The sequence below is a fragment of the Gekko japonicus genome, unplaced genomic scaffold (genome assembly GCF_001447785.1).
Source record: "Gekko japonicus isolate JY-2015 unplaced genomic scaffold, Gekko_japonicus_V1.1 scaffold68, whole genome shotgun sequence".
Lineage (NCBI taxonomy): Eukaryota > Metazoa > Chordata > Lepidosauria > Squamata > Gekkonidae > Gekko > Gekko japonicus.
Window position 1 is genome coordinate 360,163 of NW_015169175.1, and position 26,343 is coordinate 386,505.

Below are 26,343 nucleotides of genomic sequence, written 5' to 3' on the forward strand. Positions count from 1 at the left end.
ACCTACCTACCTACCTCTCTGGCCGGCCTGCCGGCTCCGGGGAGGAGGCGGCAGCGGCAGCAAGGCCTCTCCTCCCCGCCCGGCCTCCCCCCTCCCAACCCACCTGGCCGGTGGCAGCGTTCGCAGAGCGTCTCCTGCGCACGCGCAGGAGACGCTCTTGCACTTTCGGGGGGATTTAAACATCCCCCCGAATTTTTTTTAACTTTTTTTATTTTTGTGCACATGTGGGGACTGCCTCACATGTGCACAAACCTCCCCCTGCCCCCCAAGTGCCCCCAAAGTGCAGATATAGATATCCGCACGGAGGGGGCAACTTGGGTATTAGTATAAGGATTGGCGATTCAAAAGGAGATGAGAACAAAAGCCCCGAAAAAAACTGGAAGTGAAAGTGTGAGGGAATGCAGAACAGAAGAATAGGATGCACTCAGAAACCAAGGCAAAATAAGGGTTCAGAAAGGGCCATAGAAGAGAAAAAGGAAGCACTGTAAGTCTGAAAGCAATGCTCTAATCTGGCTGTTTCAAACATAGCTCCTCCTGCCTCACACAAGGGCACAGAGAGCTGTGTACTACCGGCAGAATAGAATTTCTTCCTGCTCAGATAATATTCTAGTGGCTGTTATCTATATTAAATAAACCTCTGTTGGTCTTAAAGGTGCCACTGGACTCTAAATTTGTTCTACTGCTTCAGACCAACACGGCTGACCACTTGGTAGTTTTTAGGTATATTAACCAGTTTTCATTGTAAGGAATTTGCTTTAATTCTGTCTGTTAACCACTGTGTGGACTGTACCAGTCAAAAAATCTGTCACAAGACTAATCACATAACTTGCAAAAAATATCCGCATGTGAGGGAAATTGGGGGGGCATGGGTATCACATTCTACTCAGTTATCACAATGCCAGGGAATGTGCTACATTAACTGTCTGGGGAAAGAAGAGGATTTTCTTGGGGTCCAAAGCAAAAATTTTCAAGTCAGATGCTTGGGAAGTGCAGAAGTCTTGCAACAAGAAATACAGTTTGGAGGAATAACACACTGGGTGTGAAGAACAAATAAAAAGCAAAGAAGTATGTATTATAGAAGAAATTGTACAGAAAGGTCCTTAGGATCAAATTGTACTGAACCACTGCTGGATTGCAGCTATTCATTGTAAATGTGGTCAAAGCAATGGTATTCCCAGTAGTCATGTATGTCTGTGAGAGTTGGACTATAAGGAAGGCCGAGTGCCGAATAATAGATTCCTTTGAATTAGGGTGCTGGAGAAGACTCTTGAGAGTCCCTTGGACTGCAAGGAGATCAAATCAGTCAATCCTAAAAGAAATCAACCCTGACTGTTCCCTGGAAGGCCAGATACTGAAGCTGAAGCTCAAATACTTTGGCCACCAGATGAGAAGGGAGCACTCACTGGAGAAGACCCTGATGCTGGGAAAAAGAAGAAGGGGACAGCAGAGGATGAGATGGATAGACAGTGTTATCAACACAACGAACATGAAATTAAGCAAACTCCGGATGGAAGACAGGAGGGTCTGACATGATGTGGTCCATGGGGTCGCGAAGAGTCGGACTCGACTGTGCAACTGAACAACAACAAAAATTATAAATAAAATTTGCAAGCTAATTCTATGGATTGTTCTGCATAATGGTTTTATTTGGTAATTAATGGGCATTCTGGGTGTGCCAAAGCAGTACTGCTTTTTTTAAAAAAATCCTAATTAGGGATGCTATGTTTTGGGAAGATTTAGGGATGGTACCTGGGGAGGACAGAGTTTGGGGAGGTGAGGGAACCCAACAGGATGTGGTGTCATTACATTCTGTGATGTCACCCCTCTGTCAACAGTCAGCTCCTCCAACTCCTCTGCTTCCTGTAAGGTAATTTCTTCTCACCAAAATTCCAATTTTTAATTTAAATATCTCATCTCATAAAATTTATCTCTACTTTTTTCACTCTCTTTAATTAAATTGTTGGCTTGTATATCCATATAATATTAACCGTAAATATTTATACTGGTACAATAAGCCGCTATCCATTTATGTTCCACTTCCGTAAAAAAAAACCCTCTCAAAATCCTCTTCAGGTTTATTTCAGCATTAAGAAAAAAGCCAACAGTGAAGGCCCATAGGAGGATGCCAACCAACAGCAGCCCCATCTCTCTCTCAATCCCCAACCAGTATCTGGTCTTCTAAAGTGCTAGAGTGGCTATAGAGGTTAGATGCTCTGGGATTTCTGTTTATCCTATGGTATATCATGGAGACTATGAAAAACTAGGGTTGCCAGACTCCCTGGTGGAGGCAGGATTCCTCCGCTGCCAGGCCCCACTTCCCCACCAGGGGAGAACGTACGTCAAAATGAGGGAGATCTATCCAACATGCAGCGACGTGTCTACATTGCTGCCTAGGTGACCTGGAAGAGACATCATCACATCCAGGACATCAGGCGACAGTCTGGTATTGAGGTAAAATCTCTATGGTAGAAGCCAAATTTACTATAGAGTTTTTTGCCCAAATACCAGAGTGTCACCCCAATGTCCTAGACGTTTTGACATCACTTCCTGGTCATGTGGGCAATGACATAGACACATTGCTGTATGTCAGATGGGCATCCCTGCTGCTCCTGGTAGTCCTCCCCTCCCCCACCAGTTGCCAGGAGGGACCTGGCAACCCTATGAGAAACTGATTGTCTCCTATAATCACTTTCTCCTAGTCTTCATGATATGCCATAGGACAAACAGTAGAGAACCCACCCTCTATAGCCACTGTAGGACTTCTGTTTCTCCTAGACTGTCTTGTATACCATAGTCCACACTCTGAAGCTGCCATTTCCTCCAGGGGAATTGCCCTGTGTAGTATGAACATTAGTTGTAATTTTAGAAGTACTCCAGGCCCCACTGTGACATTGGTAAACCCAATCCTAACTAGTATTGCTCATGCAGTCCCCTTTGAAGGATTAGGACAGCACAAAATAGATGGCCAGCCCTTAGGTTTGTCAGGCCTGGCCTGGCAACCAGTGGGAGACTATGGGGGGGACATGGGGGTTGGTCCTCAGTGATGGCATGATGTCACACCTCTCTAGGAATCTCCATCGATTATAAGGAAAGACTGATGTCACTTCCAGGAAAAACTGGAACTGACATCACTATGGTTTTATTGTAGAGTTTCTGGTGATTTCTAGAGAGGCATGTGAGATGAACTGACCTCCAAAAGCAGAATCCTTAGTGCATCAAATTCAAGAAGCTAGGAGATTAAGGGTTAATTCCTCACTGTGAAGCACAGGTTGATTGACAGGCTGCTGCCTGTGTGTACCCCCCTTCTCTCTGATTGGTTAGCACCAGCTGAGGAGAGCTTTAGGAGCTGCTGAGTGCTGAGGAAAAGGGTCTTTTTCACCTTGCTTCTAGTGTGTCAGAAGCCAGACAAGTGGAGTTAGTGTGTCTGTCGGAGGGAAACAGACAAGTTCACTTGTGAAGTGAAGGGACACAACTGTTTGCCCTTACTGTGGACCACCAAATCTGAGAAACAGTTCCAAATATGAACTTTAATTTAAGATTCAGCCAAGCTGAAAACCGTTAATTTCACTGGGTCAAGAACTGAGGGTCAGTTTTGGCAGGAGGGATTGGTCAGTAGACTGAAGCTGCCAGTTTAGCCAAACAGAAAAGGAATATTGCTTCTAGGAAAGGGAAAATATTTCCTCCTCCGTTATTGTCAGGGTTCTTAGTCAGGTTACTCAACACAGGGCTTCATGAGAAGAGAACTGTTTATTAGTAAATCCAGAACTGAAGACACGTGTACAACTTGTGTCAGGAATGGCCGACAATACTAGGGCCTCTGACTTATACTAGAATCAAACATTCCCCTGGTAAGCATAAGCCAATTGATACATTTTGCGTGCGCGGGCAAAGCAAGCAGGCAAAGCAAAAGCCGTTAGCTTTCCCAGCCGAATAATACTGCAGCTGGAACATCTACAAGGTAGAGCATAAGATAAAACATGGTTGCACTTACCTGTAACTGATGTTCATTGAGTGTCTTCTGTGCAGGCACACATAGGCCTGCCTTTAGGCAGTCCCATGTGGGACTGCACAGAAGACACGAAAATGAACATACAGTTGGTGAGCCAGGGAGAGCTGAGACAGAAAACGGGAGGGTACCCCTCCACATTCCAGACCCATGACAGGGCTACCTGACAGTTATTCAGTGGGTTCAAAACTGAAGGGACCCCTGGACGGTGTGAAAAAGAAAACGGTCTTTGACTGCTCTAGAGTCTAAGGGAAAGCTGTAATCACACAGGAAGGGGAGAATACAAGGAGGGAGAAAGCACCAATCTCCAGGAAACTAATATAGTTATATGAATCTTTATTAAGACATATTGATACTGCTAAGAAATCCCCAAGACATCAAAACCTCCTACTGTAAAGAACTGAGTCTCTAAGGAACTACACTTCAACAATACCTCGTAGCCTGTTTAAAAAATAATAATTTGTAAATACAACAAAATTTACCTCAGTTTTCTTATCCCCTACCTATTCCTAACCCAACCATGTGTCACGGCAGGACCAGGGGGCGTGACACAAGCAAGCAAAAGTCCAGGAACAGTCCGAGGTCAAGCCGGGCAAACCAGGTAGCAAGGTTCAAGCAGGTTTAAATCACAGTCCAAAAGCAGGGTCAGACATACCAAAGTTTCAAGTCCATAAATCACAACAATACCAGAGGAGTCAGAGATGAACGCAGGGTCAACAAAGCCAAAGGTCAAAAGCCGAGGATCAAGCCGAGAAGAATTCCACAAGGTCTGGAGCAGAGATGCAAGGATTCAGGTCCTGAACAAACGACGTTGCCAGCACAAATGACTGCTGGCAACAGACTTGCATATATACAGTGCTAGCTAATCAACTCATTAGCTAGCCAGGAGTGAGGACAGGATCCTGTCAGTAATCAGGGCTAAGAGATCTTCTGGCACGCATGCGTGCATTCTGCCTTCGCTCTCTCAGCTGTTGTCTTCTTACATTCCTGAGCCTGGTTACAGGTGGAGGCGAGTCTGATGATGAATTACTGGGCTGCAGCAGAGACTGATCCCTTGCAGGTGTTCCCTGGGAGGCTCTATCCTCCTCACCACTTAGATAGCTTTCAGCTACAGGATCCAGTCTTTGCCTTTCTGCTGCAGTACTGTCCTCAGGAGCCTGTTCAGGGTCCTCAGGAGCCTGTTCAGGGGCATCAGCAAAGGCAGGCATGACATCAGCAGGGGCAGGCATGACACCATGCCTGTTTAATAAAATCATAATTCCTGTTTGAACTTTACATTGTGTCAAGTGCCATTTACAAGGGAAATAACAAGTGGACTCCTGCTTATCTACAATAAATCTGTGGCCGGGGCAAAAGCCAAATATCTTCTCTACCACAGGTTGGGACACTCAGAAAGTCATAAACCATTTATTACCACATGCTAACAAGGGCTGCTCAGACAGAGTGGGGGAAAAGCTATTTAGCATTTCTGTGGAAAAATCTGCCTCACAGTAAAAGGAGAAGCATGATGTATGGGGGGAAAACCACAAGTGACTTTGTACCATGGACTCAAAAGCCTTTTGTTTTGTTTTGTTTCACTTCTGTTACCGTTCTGAGCAGTGGTAGGAAACAGGAGTTGGAGGCAGGAGATCCCCAGCTGCTACCAGGGGACTGGTAACGTAACCCTACCAGCACTCTATGGATAGTCCCACCATGCAGCAGAGTATGGATTTGGTGCCTCTCAGCTCCCTTTTATATTTATGCTTTTATCCTATGCATACGTTCCTAATTATCTGTATTTGTCCACATATTAGGCAACAGGTCTTTTTTCTCCACTAGGGCTAACAGATGTTCAGGGTGAGCAACTCCTATCTAATAAATAGCGGGGTAGTTGAATACAACAGCCCTGATTCAAGTCAGGAGTCCCTTATGGCTATTCTTAAAGAAAATTAAAGATGCTGAGAGACCCAATGATGAGTCTCTTTCATCTTGTCAATTTAAGACCTTATTTGCAGAATATTACAAACCACTGTATGTTTCTGGGTGCTAGTAGTATCTCCTAGTGCTATAAATTATCCCTGGGTGATAAAAAACCGTATGTACACCCTTGCTTTCTGGTGTACCCTTTTTTTCTTGAAGGGGAAGCACTTTAACCAACATTTAAGATGGTGCAACCAGAAACCACGAAGGCTGCACAAGCAGGAATTTGAGTTGCTGGTGGCATTTCCAAGTCATTGTCAGCTTGGTTTGTTGCCAGAGGCTTATTTAAAGCCCCAAATGCCAGCCCCTGCTCTCTGCACGAAAGACTTCTAAGAAGAAAAGGCTCCCCATTCCATAAAGGCATTTGAAAAAGTCCCGAGGCTTTTAAGTCCCCTTGAGTGGTGTCCAATGTGTTGCACGCCGTCTATTCAGACTCCCTTTGCTCTGCCCCTCACCAGTGATTGATATGAATGATGGATCTCCTCTCTGCTGTCTTCCATTTTGGGTTGAGGCATTTGAGTCACAGTAAAAACCAATACTTTGTCACATTAACACCTGCCCCCAACAGCCTATCAGAAGGTTGGTTATAAATAGAGATCCCCCCAAGAGGCATAGTCTTACCTGGAACAGTCATCTGTGAGTATTAAAAGCCATGATTCGTGCTTGTCTATTGCTTGGCACTTGTTGTCGATTTTTTCCCCCCTTCTGAAGGAGGAGGAGGAGGAGGCAGGAAGTTATTTCTTTTGGTACTGTATACAGTGTGTTTTGTGGGAGTTTAAGGGAGCCCATTCGTTCTTTGGCTCGAGATGGGTCTATTCAGAAGGAACCTTCTGTACCTGCACTTTTCAGCAGTACACTCTCTATTGTACAATTTAGAAGATGTTCTCAGGTTCACTTAAACATGGGTTAAATAATGGCTCGGAGGTCTAATTTTGTGAATCTCATTTCTGTTGTTAACAAAACAGAAATGGGTTATGGATTTGTGTGCTTTCCCTCCTCTCCTTTCTTCCCTTAATAAACCATAATACACTAGTACATGTATACTGACACAAACCACGATTAAACAATGATCTAAGTGTGTCTAAGTGTGGCATAATGATTAGAGTGTTAGACTAGAACTTGGGAGGTCCAGGTCCAAATCCTCATTTGCTATGAAACTCACAGGGTGACCTTGGACCAATCACTCTCTTTCAGCCTGACCTACCTCACAGGGTGTTTGTTGTGACAATAACATGGAGGAGAACCCCTGTGCCTCTTTAAAGAAGATCCCCTGAAATGTGATGTCATTATTAATATGAAAAAGGGAAGGGAAAATTAGTCCAAATAGAAGAAGGGTGGGGAAGCAGGATCAAAGTCAGTATAGTGCCATTTGCAGGGAGCTGAATAACTTCATTTGCATTGGATCAGTTCAATCACTTGCCTAGATTCCAGGTTTACGTAGCCAGGGTGGTTAAAACATAAGACTAATGTTTCTCCTGCCCTCCTTTGTCTTCCAGACTATCATCACATTCCTCTGTCAATATACTTTATGCACAGCTGTGATTAAAGAATCTGAGATATTCCCACAGTCGTGATACTATTCTTTAAAAACTCTGTGAACAAGTCTGGATGTACGAACAGAGAAATTACACAGAAAAAATCTACAGAATGCTTTATGTGTATCTACAGAATGGTTTCTGTAACAGACTCATTGTAGTGTATGGTTTCCAAATTCTTGCAGTGGAAACCATTTCAAACCTGGCAATCAACAGAGACACCTCTCTGATGTCATGGTATCATTGGATCAGAACCAGTGAATTTACTTGTCTCCTTGATTGTAATCCATTTGCATTCATTTTCACCCCCACTTTAAATTTCTGCTTGCCAGTGAACACTGACTGCAATTTGTGTTGGGGGTGGGGAAACTACTCTGAGCTCACTCTGAATCCAAGGAGGATGCAGCTTTGGCATGAGTAGTAACCACATTACCTATGCCATATAGACAAGAGTGGGACCCACAAGGACTTCTGGGGGAATCTCATTTTCTCCTCCCCCACTAATTACCCTTTCCATTCCCTGAAAAAACTCCATACTCTCTTCCCTTCTTCTCTCCTTTCCACCCACCAGGCAAACTACTTCTATCTGTCCTGGTCTACAGATTATCCCCCTTTCCTTCTCCCTAGCAGCCTTTAACCAGGAAAACTATGGCCAAGTTGTGCAGCACTTGTTGCTGGGCTGGGCCCAGTTTTGTGTTGCTGACCACTATGGGGAGCCTCAAGGACTTGTGGGGGGGACTTCATTTCCCCCTGAATCACCTTCCCCACACTATTTCTTGTTCTTTCCTCCTGGAAATCCTGACATGTTCACCTTTCCCTGCTTTCTTCTCTCCTTCCAACCCCCCAACCAACCTACCTTCTTCTTTTATCTAACTTTCATCTTCAGCTATATTTATTAATTATTTACTTCATTTATATCCCACTTTTCTTTACAGTGTCGGGACCCAAATCAGCTGATATTTTCTCTCCTCCATTTTATACTTACAGCCATTTTATACTCACTAGTAGGGTTGCCAAATATGTTTTGGCCGGGAGCGGGGGGCTCCCGGCCGGCGTCTGAAACGTGCGCGTCACCCGAAAGTGACGTCGCACACTGGGGGCGGGGCCATGCCATTTGAGGGGAAAACAAAGAGTTTTCCCCTCAAATGGCGTGGCCCCGCCCCCAGCATGCAACGTCACTTCCGGGTGACGCGCACGCAGGGGTGGGGTTTTCCCCGGGCCCCAATTCCGCGGGAGTGGAAAGCGGGGCTTGAAAGCGGGGGGAAATCCGCCCCCCAGGGGCATTTGGCAGCCCTACTCCCTAGTTATGTTAGGCTGAGAATGTGTAACTGGCCCAAGATCACCCAGTAAGCTTCCCCCGCAGAGTGGGGAATTTGAACCTGGGTCCCTCAGATCCTAGTATGAAACTCTACCTACTTGTGAGGTGGCTGCTGTCCTGGGTAAGTCATGCAAGGTGCATGGTATCAAGTCAACCAGTGGTTGTTGCTGGCCCGGCCCCAAGGTGTCCTCCTCCAAAGGTCAAAACAGGCCTGGAAAGTGCCCTTCCCCTTCCCCTGCCTTTTACTGACAGAAACCAAGGCTGGCAATAGTGTTGTGGTTACTTAGCAACCCCCACAATGGGCACTGAGAGGACATTCATATCTTGAAGCTGCAGTTACTGCTTCTATTATTTTGGAGGCGTTAACCTCCCCCCCCCCCCCACAACCCCGGTTTTAGATTCCAGGTTTTTCTGCAAAGCTGAAACTTTTTTTCAGGTTTGTAAAAAGATCTGTCCTGTGTGTTCATGTGTCCAGTCTCTGGATTGACGTATCCACAGATTTGGCCACATTAAGAATTAGAACTATTGATATTCTCAGTGCAGTGTGGGACACAATCCTTCAGAAGCTGCTTCCACCACATAACAGTAAAGTAGGAATTTCATACTTTTGACTCTTTGGAGTTTAGTTGTGCTGAAATTCTGCTGGAGAGCTGGGGGGGGGGGATAAAGATTGCATAAACTCTTATATGAAGGAGCTGGCAGTGGGCGCCATTTTGTAACAGATGCACATATAGGCCAGTGATTCCCAGTGGGGTGCCCATGGGTACCATGGCACTCAACAATACATTTCCTGGCACCCAGTTACTTCTTCTCCCAAGTGCCTCTTCTCCAAAGCAAAGAGCCAGTCTTGGCTTTCCTCTACTTCATTGGAGCAAGAGCTGCTTCAGAACAACTCAGGAGGTATAATATTGTGTTTGTGGGGAGCGCCCATTTGGGAAAAGTGGCCTCTGTTACAAGAGCATGCTTGACTTTAAATCATCTAATGAACTGTGGAATCTCGTGATACTAAATGATTGGACTCAGCCCTTAAGGCTGCTGTTTCATGACTGTTCCCACCTCCTAGAGCAGCCATTTTGTTGTTTCACCTATTCTCAACATTCAGAATGTGCTCACTGATTCAACAGGGTTGGGGACAACAAGTATAGGTAAATTGTGCCCTAAGTGGTACTGCATCTTCTCTCCCTTTCCCTCTCTCCCAAATCCAGTGTGATCCAGTCTTCTCCCTCAGGTTATTTATTATAACAGAGGTGATAACAGCTGTTGAAGGACCCCACGTGACTTACATGTTCACTTTCTGCCAACAGGTCAGCCAGTCCATCAATCCTCTTTTTATTTTTATAGCACCTATTCATAGCAGCTCTCTCGACCCACTTCAGAAGAGCTATAATTAGCCCTTAAACCCCCATTCAAGATAAACAAAACACAGATGGTGTGAGTGAGTCCCAGGCTCATCTGTATGGGCAAATAAGGCAGGGAGGCTTGGCTCTGAAGCCCTGGGCTGGCTGCAACAGAATAGCTCTGGTTTGGGTTAGTTGAAATGGAGCCTTTAAGTCAGCCCCGGCACAACTTAACCGAATTTGGTCAGTTGATCAAGGGAAGCGTTTGTTTCCATTCTTATTTGCAAAGCTGCGTGTGGCCATGGCAACATAAAACAGATCGGGTTTCAGTTCCCTCTGTTGGACTCCCTATTTAAAGCACGCCCAGCCCATTCCCTTTCACTGTGACAGATTCTTTTCTTCAAGCCATTCATTTAGCTTTGCCAACGCATACATCCAGTTCCCGGGTCAGCAGCTCAGTTTACAGGAGGACCACTGAAGAAGAATCAGACTTGTTCTTGTCTCTGTATTTCTTGGGTTCTGTTTCTTGGTCATGCTAAATAATTATGGATGTTGAGGATTCAGTAAGACACGCAGACACTATTCTTGCTTTTCAGGGGACTAACAGAGAGCTATATTATATAATTGTAGTGAACACTGTCAAGAATCTCCGGTCCAGGGGATTCTTGGTGCAGGCAGGCAAACCTCAAAATTACAAAACCCTGGGGTGTGGGTCCACACACATCCCAGTCTGGTAGTCTGCCACCAGCCCCTTGAACTACCCACAGTGTCAGAAGCCAAGGGGCGAGCTTCTAGCGTTACTGGGAATTAAGTAAGAAAGTCAACCCTGCAAGGAAGGCTACTTGCAGAATGAGTTTCCAGTATTAACCTGGTAGGTGGACTCTTAAGGTCTAAAGTCCTGAAATTAGATCGAAGCACTTGAAGCACAGAATACCCAAATAATAAGCAAAAGATATTTACTAAAGAGTGCAGGGATATTTCAAAAGAACATAGCAGAGAAAGAAAGAGATTGTAAGCCACTCCACGTACCCACTGAAGCTGGTAAATATGTTGACTACATTAGTCTTTATTCTGATCACTTTCATTTCATATATATTTGTTGTTCTCCTGTTACAGATTTCATGGAAGGAAAGTATACATGGGATTCAAGAGGCTTCTGTAGGAGACCAAACTTAAAAGGGACAAAATTTTTAAAAGGACATTATTCTACCAGCAAAGTCTAGGGTTACACAATCCAAGACTATACAATGATGCAGTGTCCACTGTTTGCATGGTAGTGCTGAAAAGGTAGGAAGCCAAGGAAAAGCATCCAGCCTGAGGTCTTAGTCCCACCTGGGAGGTCCAGGCTAGAAGAGGAGGAAGCCAGAAAGTTCCCTGGCATTCTGGGAATGAAAAAATGGGATTCACAAGGTCATGAGAGTTCTACTTCTGAGAAAAATCTGCATAGCTTCTGCAAAGTTAAGTCCTACCTCATCAACCTTTTGGAGTTCTTGGAGAAAGTGAGCAAGTATGTAGAAAACAGTGACCTGGTAGACATTATATACCTGGACTTTCAAAAGGTTGTTGACAAGGTACCTCACCAAAGACTCTTGAGTAAACTTAGCAGTCATGGGATAAGAGGACAGGTTCTCTTATGGATTTAAAACTGGTTAAATTACAGGAAGGAAAGAGCAGGAATCAATGGCCAGTTCTCTGGGTCTCACAAGGACCGGTATTGGGGCAGGTACTATTTAATTTATTCATAAATGATCTGGAACGAGGGGTGAGTTGTGTAGTGCCCAAGTTTACAAATGATACAAAATTATTCAGGATGGTGAAAACCAAGGCTGACTGTGAAGAGCTCCAAGAGGACCTCCACAAATCAGGTGAGTGGGAGACAATGTGGCAAATGAAATCCAGTGTTGGTAAGTGTTAAGGTGATGCACATTGGGACAAACCCCCCCCCCAGCTTTAAGTATAGGCTAATGGGGTCTGAACTTCCAATGAAGCTGACAGGCAGAAAGTTCAGGATGGTCAAAAGGAAATACTACTTTACATAGAGAGTTATTAAAATACGGAATTCACTGCCAGAGAATGTAGCAATGGCCACAGGAATAAACAGCCTTAAAAGGGGATTAGATAGATTCATGGAGGATAAGTCTGTCAACGGCTACTAGCCATGGTGACAGAGGAGAACCTCCACATTCAGAGGCACTAAGCCTCTGAATCCCAGAGCCAGGAGGCAACCTCAGGGGAAGGCCTCAGCCCTTATGCCCTGTTGTTGGCCATCCAGAGGAACTGGTTGGCCACTGTGTGAGACAGGATGCTGGACTAGATGGATCATTGGTCTGATCCAGTAGGGCTCTTCTTATGTTTTCATGTCCTTCAATGGGGACTGCAAAACAAAACCATAAGGTTGAATTGCAGGGATCTGTATTGCTAGTCAGTGCTTTTCTGTGGTACATGGAACTTTCTGTTAATGCAAGAGTTTTCCTCTTCCATCAGCAGAAGGTGCCTTGCACCAGATGAAAGTACCACCTTTAGCAGAACAGATCTGTCGTGTGATTGCGCCCGCTTGATGTGCCCCCGATCCGTCCCTCTTGCGGATCAAATCCTCCCATGTGACCGGGGCCAAAGTACCTCTCAAAGAAAGAATTAGAAAATCTTGAAGCAAAAGTACAAGTACACTCTCTTGAATGTACTAAGAATTCAACTCTGTATATATATTTGAAAGTTTTTACCGCAGCAAACTCAAAACTTTGACTATTCCTTTTACACATACATTCCCTACCTGTTTAATAAGATCTTTATTCTGTTTTTGAAAGTTAATCTGCCTCAAGTGCCATTTCACAAGGGTTATAAAACAGGACAGCTCCTGTCTTTTCCTCAAGTTCCTGTACTGGGTCTAAAGCCTAAAAACTATCTAAACAAAGGGTGGGACAGTTTCATATTTACATAAAAGGGAAAGAGAAGATTTACATTCTAATGTAAGGCGACTCAGACACTAAGGGGAACTGAAGTTTTGGCAGGAAAAATCTGCCAGACAGTTGGGGATATACGGGGTCTGTCACACCTGCCCTCCCCAGACTCCATCCACAAAATCTCCAGATATCTCCCAACTCAAAGTTGGGACCCAACCCTTAGGACTGAAACCTCAGAATGATAGATATAGACTCAATTCTCTGTCTCGTGGACCCTGCTGACCCAGGAAACAGTGTGGGACATGTCTTTTTCTGATCAGATGAGAGGAAACATGCCAGGGGGCATATTGAGAGCCAGCTGCAGCTTGTGTAATAGAGCGTCTGGCAAGCCTACAACCAAGGACTTTACAGTAATCCAATCTGGATGTATGAGAAAGTATACCCTACTCAGAAGATACAACATTTAATCCATCTCATGTTTTGCAGGTGATAAAATTTGTTTTATTAGTAGATTTTTCCCCACCATCACATTGGTGAAGAGCAAGCTGCAAATCCAAAATAACTTCGAGATAGCTCACGGGCTCACAAATAGAGATAGCAGTCAACAACTGCAGGAGTTTGAAGGAAACTTAGCATATGAATTTGTACGTTTTATACAGTGCAAAGAATTAAAGTGTTTTACTAGTTCAAGTCTCTTTAAAAAGCAAAAACAAATAAGAGGATAATTCTCCAGCCTTGGTGGAGAAAACACTCCGTTTCATTTTGATTTGCTGGGGGAAGGCATGTTTGTTTGTTTCTTTGTTTGTTTGGGAGATTTTTATGCTTCCTCTCCAGAGTTTTGCTCAAGGCAGCTTGCAATTATTATTCTAACATAAGAACATAAGAGAAGCCAATGTTGGATCAGGCCAAAGGCCCATCCAGTCCAACACTCTGTCACACAGTGACTAAAAATACCAGGTGCCATCAGAAGGTCCAGCAGTGGGGCCAGGACACTAGAAGCGCTCCCACTGTTGCCCCCCTCAGCACCAAGAATGCAGAGCATCACTTGCCCCAGAGTCCCTATCTATACCTTATGGCTAATAGCCAGTGATGGACCTCTGCTCCATATCTATATAGTAATAGCCAAGGTGCCCCCTGCATGCGGATATCTAAATCCACACATCAGGTGCACCTAGAGTGCAAAGAGATTTTCCTGCACATTTGGGGCAATCCCCAGATGTGCAGAAAAATCTGAAATGTAAAAAAAAAACTATAGGGGGGATACTTAAATCCCACCAAAAGTAAAAGAGCATTCCCTGAGCATGCGCAGAGAATGCTCAGGGAACTTTGCAGCGGCCAGCAGCTGGAAGCAGCTCAGCCTTCACCGCCAGAGCCGGGGGGGGGGAGGAGAGATCAATGGGCCCTGCGGCTGGAAGCCGCTCAGGCCTCGCCACCAGAGCTGGGGGGGGGGGAACTTACATGTGGCCGCTTCCTCCTCAGCCCTGAGGTCCCCCTGCTTCCGCAGGCCGATAGCCGGGGGTAATACCCCCCCCCATGAGTATCGCAGGTCCTTCTTCTAGTGCTTATCTAATTCCCTCTTGAAGCCATCCATGCTTGTAACACATGGAATTCACTGCCACAGGAAGTGGTGGCGGCTACAAGCATGGACGGCTTCAAAAGGGAATTAGATAAGCATATGGAGCAGAGGTCCATCAGTGGCTATTAGCCACAAGGTATAGATAGGGGCTCTGGGGCAAGTGATGCTCTGTCTTCTTGGTGCTTGGGGGGGATTAGAAGCCCTCCCACTGTTGACCCCCCCCCCAAGCACCAAGAAGACAGAGCATCCCTTGCCCCAGAGCCCCTAGCTATACCTTGTGGCTAATAGCCACTGATGGACCTCTGCTCCATATGCTTATCTAATTCCCTTTTGAAGCCGTCCATGCTTGTAGCACCCACCACTTCCTGTGGCAGTGAATTCCATGTGTTAATCACTCTTTGGGTGAAGAAGTACTTCCTTTTATCCGTTCTAACCCGACCGCTCAGCAATTTCATGGAGTGCCCACGGGTTCTTGTATTGTGAGAAAGGGAGAAAAGTACCTCTTTCTCTACCTGCTCTTTCCCATGCATAATCTTATAAACCTCAATCATGTCACCCCTTAGTCATCGTTTCTCCAAGCTAAAGAGCCCTAAGTGCTTTAACCTTTCCTCATAGGGAAAGTGTTCCAACCCTTTTATCATTCAAGTTGGCCTTTTCTGCACTTTTTCCAAAGCTATAATATCCTTTTTAAGGTGTGGTGACCAGAACTGCACACAGTATTCCAAATGAGGTCTCACCATTGATTTATATAGGGGCATTATGATATTGGCTGATCTGTTTACAATACCCTTCCTAATAATCCCCAGCATAGCATTGGCCTTCTTTATTGCAGTCACACACTGTCTCAACATTTTCAGTGAGTTATCTACTACGACTCCAAGATCTCTCTATTGGTCAGTCTCTGCCAGTTCAGACCCCATCAACGTGTATTTATAGTTAGGATTTTTGTCTCCAATGTGCATCCCCTTGCACTTGGCCACATTGAATCCCATTTGCCATGTTAACGCCCACTCACCCATTCTCGACAGATCCCTTTGGAGTGCCTCACAATCCTCCCTGGTTTTCACCACCCTGAACAACTTCATATCACCTGCTAATTTAGCCACTTCACTGCTTACTCCGAACTCCAAATCATTAATGAACAAGTTAAAAAGCATTGGACCGAGTACTGATCCCTGTGGTACCCCACTGCTTACCACCCTCCACTGAGAAAATTTCCCATTTATACTCACTCTCTGTTTCCTATTAATTAGCCAGTTTTTGATCTACAAAAGGACTTGTCTTTTTATCCCGTGATTTTTGAGCTTACTTAGGAGCCTTTGATGAGGAACTTTATCAAAAGCTTTCTGGAAGTCAAGGTAAACAACATCTATTGGGTCCTTCTTGTCCCCATGTTTGTTCATCCCCTCAAAGAACACTAACAGGTTAGTGAGACAAGATCTTCCCTTATAGAACCCATGCTGAGTCTGCCTCAATAGTTTTTGTTCATCAATGTGTTTACTAATTCCTTCCTTAATAACAGTTTCCACCAATTTACCCAGTATCGACGTCAGACTGACTGGCCTGTAATTTCCCGGATCTCCTCTGGAACCCTTTTTAAAGATGGGAGTGACATTAGCTACCTTCCAGTCCTCAGTAATGGAGGCAGATTTTAATGAAAGATTACATATTTTTTTCAGGAGATCCACAAGTTCACATTTGAGTTCTTTCAGAGCTCTCAGATGTATGGCATCCGAGCCTGGTGATTTATCTAGATATTGGAAATTTATTAACAGAAGACAAGACCAGACCAGACACTGCTCTAGTAGCAGTCCAAAATCGAACTGAACCAACTGTACCATCTAAAATTGTGGCGGATGCAGGGAATTTAATCTGTAAAATGGATTAACAAAGGAGTAACAGCAGGGTTGTATATTTTCACAGCTCAGAAAAGCTCTATTGAATAGCTCTGCAGTCCCAATGGTGACAGGGAAGTGAGGTTGCTTTTACTGTCATCACAACCACAGAATAGGCCCAATAATGTGCCCCCACATATGTTAGTTTGTCCAACCATTTTATCATCCCAAGCACCTTGGAAAACTGAGGAGCCACTTATGTTTCCACAGAAAGAGAAGGCACTCAGGGATGGTCATATCCACAGCCCAGATCATCTCAGCAAGTTAGTCCAAGCCCCCCCCCCCAGTCATAAGCTGGGGGTGGGGGGTAGGGTCACCAGGTTGGGAAGCTCCTGTGAGGTAGGTGGGGCTGAGAGAGCTCTTTTGAGAACTGCTCGTTCAAGAACAGCTCTGACAGAACTACGGCTTGCCCAAGGTCATCCAGCAGCTGCAAGTGGAGGAGTGGGGAATCAAACCCAGTTCTCCCAGATTAGAGTCCACGCACTTGACCACTACACCAAACTGTAAAGTTCTTAGATCTCTATTTGGTGTTCCTAGAAGCACTTTTAATGTAACACTTAGGCAAGAGGCTTGGCTACTCAGAGTCGAAGCAAAGGTCTAGGAACAGGCTATAACATTCTGGCTAACAATTCATTACAACCTGAAGGGTTTAATACCTTACCTTTTAGCCTCGGACCCTTACCCTGCCTGGTCCACGCAAATTCTTAATAAATTAAATCAGATTGGCCTATTCCCAGAAAATCTCTTCTTGGAAGCCTATACAAGGCAAGAACAGCTGTCGGGCAGAGGCTTCGTGATATTGAGTCACAAAATGAAGAAGCTTTGCTACCCAAGAACTACAGAAATATAAAATCTTGGCCTAATTTTACTGTTGCCCCTTATTTAGTTAACATTACCTATGAGCCCTATAGAAGGGCCTTTTCCAGAGCGCGTTTTGAGGCACTCCCTTCTGCTGTACTGCAAGGTAAATTCAGTCAAGTTCCAATGCATGAACGTATATACCCGTGCATGTCTAATATGGTGGAATCAATTACACATGTCCTCCTGTTCTGCAGATTCTATCAGGAGGAACGAGACCCTTCTGTCTAGATTTAGCCCTCTGCAGTCTTATCTTGACTTTAGGCCAGAAGTCCTTCGTAAATTCCTCTTAGAAGATGTTCAGAGCTCAGTGACTTACGCTGTGGCAAAATTTTGTTGCTTAGCTACTAGGAAACGTAAACTTATTTTAGCTGAAAAAAATTGTGTGATTCTCTTATTAACATTATTTTGTTATTTTATTAACTTTCTCTTGTTTATGTTTTTATTCTATTCCCATGTTATTACTGTTTTTAATAACTCCAATTCTATTAAATTTTCCAGGCAGATCTGATTAATTTAATATCTCCCTCCCCCCTTTCATATTGTTCTAACAAAATCACCTCTAAGGTGGCCACATTTTGCCCCTCGGCAAGATCAACAAGGAAGCAGCTGGTCAAGTCTTCTTATTAATTGTCTCTACTATTGAAATCAGCCTGCCATGCTGCCTGGGAATTTTATTGTTTGCAAATATGCTGATAACTATGAGTGTCAATCGTGACTGATCTATGATTGTAACAAACTGCAAGTCAATGTGGCATTAATATCCCAGAGAGAAGAGAGTTCAGCAATTTGACTGGGCCCAAAAGACTGAACTGATATTCAAACGCCCAAGAAACTGCTGCACACGGCCAGATTCTTGACATTCACTCACAGCAGGTCTCACAGCTGACCAGTTTTTTTCACCTGCACGCCCTCCCTTTGCACCCTTGCAAGCTTCTTTGCAATGTTCTCCCCCTGCCAAAGGCGGCAGCTCTGAGAAGAAGGGGGCAATGTGTCTCTCATTTCCTTATCCTGCAAATGTTTAAGTATGTAAAAACAGAATTTCTTTTAGCTGCAGCACGGGCTGCTATAGCTACAAAATGGAAACATAGATTATCCCCTTCAACTCAACTTCGGTTTACCACCATCTGGAGAGTTTATGTTATGCAAAAAATCTCTTATCATAATCACCAGAACGTTTCCTCTGTCTTTAATTCTAACTTTCCTGCAGTTTGGCTACCAATGTTATCTTACGTGGTATTGACAGGAGAAGTTCCAAACCATGTCTACCCCATTGACCTGTTACAGTTGCAATTGATTTGCTATGCTCAAGTTACACACTGTACCTTTTAATGTTACTGCTACATATTTTAATGTTTCCCAGTTTTATTTTGTTATGTTTTGGTTTTATAGTTGCACTTTTACTATGTCGTGTTGTATTTATGTTTTGTTGTTTATAATAAAAATTTGCAAAAAGAAAGTATGTAAAAACACTGTTTTAAAGCACCACCTAAGACAGAAAACTGATGTACACTATAAAATTAATAAATGGTTTGAGGCCAGAGTTCTTGAAGAGTCATGCCTTGCTCCTATCCCCGCTGTGCTTGGTGCTTGGGGGGGCGGGCAACAATGGGAGGGCTTCTGGAGTTCTGGCCCCACTGGTAGACCTCCTCATGGACCTGGTTTTGGCCACTGTGTGACACAGAGTGTTGGACTGGATGGACTACTGGACTGATCCAACATGGCTTATGTTCCTACATTCTTATGGCCTCCACCTCCCATACTGTTTAGTCCACCAATTAAGCCCCTCCTTACAAGCCCTGCTCTCTATGACTCTACCTGCAGAGGTGAGGTGGGTGGTAACCAGAGACAGGGCTTTCTCAGTAATGGCAGCTGGTCCTTGAAATGCCCTCCCTTTTATGACTCACCATCCACTTCCTTTGGTTGCCAGCTCTCGCTTGCTAAATACTTGGAGATTTGGGGGGTGGAGCCTGGGGAGGGCAGGGTTTGGGAAAGGGAGGGGCCTCGGCAGGGTATAATGCCATACAGGAGTCATTTCATAGAAAAAGAGGTTCAGGAGCTCATTAGCATAACTCATTAGCATAACTTATTTGCATATGCCACACCCCCTGACATCACCGGAAGTGTGTCAGAAGGCAACACCCACCGCTCAGGTTCCACTGGACTGTTTTGGATTGCTAGCTATTGGGGGGGGGGGGCATGCAGATCTGTCCTCGCAGAGGAGGGAGAGCTTGTACCTGAATAAAACTTGGTCTTAAAGGTGCCACTGGACTGTCTTGGACAGGGGGGGGCAGGGGGGCTCTGCAACTTACCTGGCTGCTTCTTGCTCTGACTGAGGGCTGCTGGGAGCAGGGGGTGGGGCTTGTTGCATGTGCCCGCCCCCTGGGCTCTTTACTGCCGGAGCTCCACTCCTGTGCACTCTTGCAGGAAATGACCCCTGATGCCATAGAGTCCACCCTCCAAAATAGCTATTTTTCCCCAGGGGAATTTACCTCTATTGTCTGGAGATCAATTGTCATTCTGGGAAATCTTCAGGCCCCACCTACAGCTTGACAACCCTACACCTTCCCCACTCTCCTTTAGGCATCAGGCTAAAACATTTATTTTTTATTCATGCCTTTAACTAGAGGTTTGATCTTTCAAATTGGTTTTTACAATTTTTTTTAACCTGATGACTGTTGAGCCACTTCATGCTTGGTACCCCTTATTGGACAAGATCAACATAGACAAATTTGACTGGGAAAATCTTAGTAATGCTAAATACAAATTGTTGCTATATAACTAAAACTTGTTATTTTGTACAGTTAGAGAAATGTGGTTTCTTGCAATACCCTTGCTTTGTATCTGGACTTTCCTGTTGGATCTATTTCTTGTTTGTATAAAATTCTCAATAAAATTTATTGATTTTAAAAAAATGAGGATTGTTTAGGCTGTCAGATGTGTTTCTGTTCTGTGATTTTGTATACTTTTCTGTTTTTATGATTTGTTGCTTGGTGTTTAATTAATCGTAATCATAGAATCACAGAGTTAGAAGGTACCCTACAGGCCATCTAGTCCAATCCCCTCCTCAATGCAGGATCAGCCTACAGTATCGCAGGGCTCTTTTTGTAGCAGGAACTCCTTTGCATATTAGGCCACACCCCTCTGATGTAGCCAGTCCTCCAAGAGCTTACAGTAGCCCCTGTAAGAAGAGCTCTGTATGCTTTTGGAGGATTGGCTACATTAGGGGTGTGTGGCCTAATATGCAAAGAAGTTCCTGCTACAAAAAGATCCCTGTTAACCTGCATCTTAAAGACTGCCAGTGAGGGAGGCTGACCACCTCTCTAGGCAGCTGATTCCACTGTTGCACAACTCTGACTGTAAAAAGTTTTTCTAATATCCAGCTGGTACCTCCAGCCCTTAATTTAAACCCATGATTGCAAGTTCTATCCTCTGCTGCCAAGAGGAACAACTCCCTGCTGTTAGTGACAGCCCTGCAAATACTTAAAGAGAGCAATCATGACCCCCTCGACCTCCTCTTCTCCAGACTAAACATTCCCAAGTCCCTCAGCCTTTCCTCACGGGGCTTGGTCTCCAGGCCCCCGATCATCCTCATCGCTCTCCTCTGCACCTGCTCCATTCTGTCCACATCCGTTTTGAAGTGAGGCCTCCAGAACTGCAAACAATACTCCAGGTGCAGCTTGACCAATGCAGTGTACAGCAGGACTACCACATCTTGTGATTTGGATGTTATGCCTCTGTTGATACACCCCAAGATCGCATTCGCCTTTTTGTTGTTGCTGCTGCATCATATTGGCTGCTCATATTTAACTTTTGGTCCACCCATACCCCAAGATCTTGTTCACACACACTGCTACTCAGAAGTGCATCCCCCGTCCAGTATATGTGTTCCTTCATTTTTGTTACCCAGATGTAGAACTTGGCACTAATCCTTGTTAAATTGCATCTTGTTCACATCCGCCCACTTTTCCAGTGTGTTCAGATCTCATTGAATTCTATATCTTCCGGTGTGTTCACTGCTCCTCCCAAATTGGTGTCATCTGCAAATTTAATAAGTAGCCCCTCCACACCCTCATCGATTTATAAAAATATTGAAAAGTACCAGGCCCAGAACCAAGCATCTCACTGGACACCTCCTTTCATTCAGATGAAATGCTATTAACAACTACTCTTTGAGTGTGATTCTTCAACTAGCTCCCTATCCACCTAACACAGTCCAGTCCACACTCCTCTAATTTACCCATCAGAACATCATGGGGAACCCTGTCAAAAGTTTTACTGAAATCCAGGTAAACAACACCAACGGCATTCCCTCAATCCAGTAAGCTCATCACTCCATCAAAGAAGGAAATGAGGTTGGTCTGGCCGGACCTGTTGGGGACAAATCTGTGCTGACTTCCCCGGATCACCAAGTTGTCCTTTAGATGCTCGCAGAATGGTTTTATTTAATGATTTTACCTACTGTGTTGTGAGCCACCTTGAATATAACATTGTTATGTTGGTTTAACGTCACTGTCTTTGACAGAGGGTGGGACACTGCAACTTGAAAACAACAATACCAAATATACTTAAAGTACACTTTGGATCCAGGCCGATATAATACTGGTAGTTTGCATACTGGATTTTTCTGAGCAGTTTTCTGTTTGTCCGTTTATCATATAACTTTCCTTGAGAGAAAATAGTACCCTCTGACAGAGGCAGTAGCATTCTTGAGACATCACCAGGCCCCCGTAAAGATAGATTCAGGTGGGTAGCCATGTTGGCCTGAAGCAGAAGAACAACGTTTGAGTCCAGTGGCAACATAAATATAAGTCCCAGCCCTAGGGTTGCCAAGTAATTCTTTACCGGGAGCGGGGGGCTCCCGGCCGGCGTCGGGTGAGTGCGTGCAAGGCACCCATAAGTGACATAGGCACGCTGGGCATGCTGGGGGCCATGGCCATACAAGGGAAAACCATAGAGTTTTCCCTTATATGGCCGTGGCCCCGCCCCCAGCGTGCCCGGCGTGCCCACATCACTTCCTAGTGACGTGCACGCCAGGGGCGGGGTTCCCCCCGGGGCCCAATTCCACCGCGGCGGAAATCGGGCCTCCAAAGCAGGGGTTTCCCCGCCCCCCGGCCCGATTTGGCAGCCCTACCCAGTCCCAAGTAGGGATGTCGTCAGCCTTCAAGTGGAACCTGGGGATCCCCCGGAATTACAGCTCATTTCCAGACTTCAGAAATCAGTTCCCCTGGAGAAAATGGATGCCTTGGAGGGAGGACACTATGGCATTGTAGCCCCCTGAGGTCTCTGTCCACCCCAGGCTCCAACTCCAAATCTCCAGGAATTCCCTGACCTGGATCTGGCAACCCTACCTCCCCATCCCCCACCGGTAGGACCTGGCAGCCCTAGGCCTCAAGGCTCTTTCAATCTTGCAACCCAGCATATACTTTTTATTTACTTACTGACTTACTTAATTGGTATCCCACCTTTCTTCCCCAATGGGGACCCAAAATGGCTCAATTGTCCCCCTTTTCTCCAATTGTATCCCCACAACAGCCGTGTGAGGTAGTTTAGGCTGGGAGTGTGTGACTGGCCCAAGGTCACCCACCAAGCTTCCGTGGAAGAGTGGGGATATGAACCTGTGTCTGCCAGAAACTAGCCCCGCACTTTAACCACTAGGCAACACTAGCTCTCACTTTTCACTTATTTTTGGTGAAATTATCCTGTCCTTTTTGGGCGGCAGCTCTGCTCAGAGCCTTAAAAGAAGTATCAGTGCCCACTGCTGCCCCTGGAGACGAAGCATCTGAGAAAGAACAGTTTGTGTCTTGCACGGTGAAGAAAGTTTGAAAGCTAGCAAGCCAAGGAGACTAATTTAGAAACAGCAGAAGAAAAGTTCATTAGCGCACCGATTAAGGTCACTGGACTTTCCCTTGGGGCCTTCTGACTAAAACTTGTGGAGCTTCTATCCTGTCTTTTCCCATTGACTCTCAGCACTCCTGAAATTCAGTCAAACCAAGCCAAAAGCAAAAAAAAAAATTCACTTAAAAAAAAAAAAAGCTGAAGCCCTGGAGAAAAGGTTTCCAGTATCTTTCCTTTTTATCTAGAAAGCACTGAAAGAAGACTGTCTCAAGGAGTTCGGTAGGATACAGCAGCCTCATGTCCAAGGCTGCACACCATAGCATTTGCATTCTGTCTGTTACAAGGACTGACCAAAAGGAGTGTTCTGGAACCTTAAAAGACACATGATTCACTGTGACATCAGCTTTCACAGACTACAGCCCACTTCATCAGATGCATGAAGTACACCCTTGCTAGGATATAGATATAGCCAGTGAAAATGGAGCAGCTAAAAGAAAGTACCCTGAGCAAGTTATTATGCGTGGCTGTTCAGAAACAGCAAAGGGCATGGAAGAACAGCTATCCAGATAGTAAATGAAAGCCACAATAACAATAACGGATCTCAGTTTCAGTGAAGGGGGAAGAAGATCAGAAGACAGGAAGGAAGTGTGAAAATGAACAAGATTAATAGCAGGAGCCAGTCAGAGACATTTGGTCAGGTGGGCAGGCCCACAGCCAGAAATGAGATGATAAGAGGGCACAGTGATACACTTGGGCACTATTATGTGTCAGTGAGAAACAGTAAGAACCTAAATTGAGAGCCAGTTTGGTGTAATGGCTAGGAGTGTGGGCTCTAATCTGAGAGAACTGGGTTTGATTCCCCACTCCTCCACATGCAGCTGCTGGTGTGACCTTGGGTCAGTCACAAGTTCTCTCAGAGCTGTTCTCTCAAGTGCAGTTCTGGGGAGAGCCCTCTCAGCCCCACCTACCTCACAGGGTGTCTGTTGTGGGGAGGGGGATGGAAAGGAGTTTGTAAGACGCTCTGAGACTCTGATAAAGGGTGGGGTATAAATCCAATCTCCTCCTCCTCCTCCTCCTCCTCCTCCTCTTCTTCTAAATTTTACAGTATGCTTAATATGGTCATGTAAATTAAATTTGATTTTCAATTCCAGGTGTCCAAACATACGCAGACTTTCTCTTCTAGGGTGACCAATGACTGATATTCCATTCACAACAGAGCTGTTTCATCTGTCTACTATAGTGTTATCTGACTAAACAACTTTTTGCACTTTGCAGATGTAGAAACACAACCACATTAGTGGCAGTAGTAATATTTAATTCAATCACGTGGCAGGAGGGAGCAGCGCAATCCAGCACAGTTACTCTACTCTAAGCCTATTGAACGCAATGGGCTTAGACTGGAGTAACTCTGCATGGAATGGCACCATGAGGAAGCCATCCTAAGCCCTGTCTCCAGACCGCTCAGGATGGCGACTAAGCCCCATGCTGGCAGAATGCTGACATAGACCAATGCAAGGGGGAGCTACGCCGATGTCAAGGTGCACTGGCACCATACCAGAGCTATGCTGGAGCATCCGCAACACCACTGTAAAACAGGGAATCGTTACACGTAGTTTAAGTATGCCACTCTTACATGAAATGAGGAAATAAAACAACAAAAGTTATTCCAATAATTATCAGTGCATATCCTTGCTTTTTTATTGTAGTAACTCTACAATAGCTTAGTAATAGCTTAGTAAAGCTAAACAATGGGTCTTTGTTATGGGAAATATCACTATATGTAATAATAAATGGATTGGCCTTTGTACGGATAAGGGGGCATGATGGTACAGAGACAGCAGGGATACTCCCAGACAAGGTAGGGGGCCAGTCTACTGGGGGGGGGGCTATCTCTCCTGGTATGCAGGAAAATATGGCCACAATTAACCATGGGTGCGCATAACTAACCAGGGCTGCTGTAGTCATCCAGAGGCTTTTGAACTTGGGATAGCTGCTTCATAGGCTGCCTCATGAACTAGAGCATAGACTTAACAAATGTGATGAGAGAAACATCGAAAGCTGAGGGTAAAATCAGGGATGACCTTGACAACAAGGGACATTTGAGAGAGACACCTGTGGAACTTTAATCATCAGGCAATCAAAAGCGAAAAATTGAGTAAGAGAGTTAGTAATATATTGCCACATGTGCATTCTAAATTTATACCACCTGATTTATCCCCTCTCTGTGAAAGCCCCTACCCTGGCATTTTCCCCTTAGCCCTTTGTGCTGCCCCAATGGTGTTAATGCCCATTTTGTACAGCACTCCTCAGTTTTTCCTGCTCTCTGCTGCAGAACCTTTTAATAGCTCTAGCAGCATACGGCATATGCACATTTTAACAGAAGAGTGTCACGCAGACTTAACTCCTGGGTTACTGTGCTATAGCCCAGTGCAATGCAGTTGTTTTCAGCTAATATTATTCAAGTGCACTTGCTAGGGGAAAGCAGGAATGAGGTCTTGGTGTCCTTCTTCTTTCTTGGAGAAAATTTGACTACTACCTTTTCCCTTTCCAGTGAATGGTTTTTTAATTTTATTTTTCATGATTGCCATTTTTATAGTTACATAAGTAAAATCATAAGGTTGGATCAAACCAGTTTTTCCACTGGTGAAAAGGGGAGGAAGGAGTTCCCTCAGACCACCCAAAATACTATGCTGGGGATCATGGGTTTTGCATGGACAACAGCCATATTGTATGGGGGCTGCAATAAGGCGGGGAATTGGCCAAGAATGAACCAAGAGCTGGTTGGATCGAACCCATAAAAAAGGAACAGGGGAAAAATAAGCAATTGTTTGCCTGCAAGGAGAAAAACAGGACAAAACCTATGAATTAACGATCAGCTCCAGAACATTATGTCCACCATGAAGTAACTAATTTAGCAATAATAAAGGAACAAAACTCAAAGGGACAATTCAGTTGCAGGGATTGGTAGAACCTCTGATGGTCAGGATTTATTCCCAAACAAATATATAGTAAGATCTGGCTAGTGGGAATAGATGAGACCAGATTTTTATGAAGGCCGTAGCTCTGCATTAAGTAGAATTTGGAACCACTGTTTTAATTCTGCTTGCAGATGATTGCATAA